The 1,964-nt window shown below is 31.0% G+C and overlaps 1 long non-coding RNA gene across 1 annotated transcript; it reads left to right on the forward strand.

Annotated features, from left to right (window-relative positions):
- The first annotated feature begins 304 nt into the window (after window positions 1-304).
- On the forward strand, window positions 305-1,868 carry LOC124892076. The gene is made up of 2 exons (XR_007050062.1): window positions 305-499; window positions 1,781-1,868. It is a non-coding gene; the product is annotated as an uncharacterized LOC124892076 (long non-coding RNA).
- The last annotated feature ends 96 nt before the right edge of the window (window positions 1,869-1,964 follow it).

Below are 1,964 nucleotides of genomic sequence, written 5' to 3' on the forward strand. Positions count from 1 at the left end.
AATTAAGATTGCATAAAATTTATCTTTAAAATAAAAATTAATAGATATATAAACACTAAATTTGAATATTATATTAACAATATATATATATGTATATATATACATATATAATAAACTCTACATATTGTTAATAACTTTAAAGTTATTTCAGATATTTTAATAAAAAAAGTATTTAACAACACTTATTTTATCAAATACATCAACAACTTTTTTCAGTTTCAGTATTTTTATCACAAACTGTTTAAAGACATTTTTTTGGGCTTATCCAAACGGGCTCTATGTTTTATACTTTGCTGGCCCAAGACCCACTTAGGGTTTACACTTTACTGCTCTCAATTCTCAGACTAAATTTAATAAAAACGTTGCTCAAATTCAAAATTCTACAGACTAAATTGTGCTGTTGTTGACAAGATCGAAATTCGAAGGTCAAAAAATTGTGCTGAAGATTGAAGTTCAAAAACTTCATTGAAGAGTGAAGATCGAAGGTCAAAAATTTCAGGTAACAATTTTTGCTCCATCTCATTTGCATGTTCAATTTCTGCTGTTGTTGATAGTCTTCTGCTTCACATTCAATTTCTGTCTAGTCTGGATTTGTGTTTTGATGTGTATTTGATGTTCAAATCACTGTTGTTGTTCAACTTGCTAAGGAGTTGAACTAAGCTCTTCAAGATTTGTGTTTTGATGTTTCTAATTTTATGCTATAAAACTGTTTAAAGTTTACATTTTGTTGTATGTGTTTTGTTCTTTTATTGACTATTGTTAATTTGTTAGTCTGATGTGTATTTGGTTTATATTGAAGTTGAACAAAACCCTTCAAGATTTGTTTTGTGATCTTTTTGATGCTATGGAACTATTTAAAGTTCACATTTTGTTGCATAACTTAGAGAGGGAGATACGCGCACAACTTCTGTATCTCAGTTTACATGTCAAATTGACTTGCTTCACTCCTTTGTTCTGTCAGTAGATGGCTCCTTAATGGCGTTAGGTACTTGGTGGTGTTATATTTATCTTATACCTTTAATAACTAATACTTATCTTTTAGGGAAATCATCTCGTTCTCAGATTGTTCTGTGTCTATACAAGTAGTGTTACCTTTTAATTATTGATTCTGATTTCTGATGCCTTAGAAAATGTTTAATTTGAACAATTTTAAGTCATTAATATGATTTTTGAAGGAATTATAGCTTACTTTTGTTGGTGTTGTATGTTTTTAAATTTTTGAAGGAATTATAGCTTACTTTTGTTACTTTTCAAATTGTTTGACTGCTGTTACTTTGGATTTTTCAATTTGTGTGATTGTTCAAATTGAGTTATATTAGTATTATTGACTGGTCAAGGGCCCAGGTTTGTACTGCCAAATTATGTGCCCACGCATATTATCTATACTTATGTGCTTCTGTTTGTACTTTCTAGACTTCAAATTATATTTTAAATTTTAAAATTTGAATATTAACGGTTTAACCCGATAACCGAACCGATAACAATCAATAACCGATAACCGATAAGCCGATATCTTAATGGTTCTTAATGGTTTAGCTTTATTACAAACCGATAATCAATACGTCAAACCAATAAACTTCAAAACCGAACCGAACCGACCGATATGCAACCCTAATGTACTAGTGACTTGAATGGTTAAGTGTTGTGTCTTGAAATGTGAATTACTTACTTGAAAATGGTCATATGGAGTGACTTGAGAATGTGAACTTGTGTTTTGAAAATGGCTAGTGTGTTTCTTTCACAAAATAAAATATGTATATTAAACCCTTGTAAACCCTAGGTGGAGAACGTTAGTATTTCACAAAAAAAAAAAAATCAGTGCAGCATTGAAGGGTAAAAGCAAAGATAAAATGTCCCTTGAGGTTGAAGACAACGTTCCCGACTTCCCTAGAGGTGGTGGAAGTTGTTTGAGCAGGGAGGAGTTGGATGAAGTTCGAGCTGAGGTGGATGCCGAGTTTGAGGCA

The sequence above is a fragment of the Capsicum annuum genome, unplaced genomic scaffold (genome assembly GCF_002878395.1).
Source record: "Capsicum annuum cultivar UCD-10X-F1 unplaced genomic scaffold, UCD10Xv1.1 ctg43728, whole genome shotgun sequence".
In the NCBI taxonomy this organism is placed as follows: Eukaryota; Viridiplantae; Streptophyta; class Magnoliopsida; order Solanales; family Solanaceae; genus Capsicum; species Capsicum annuum.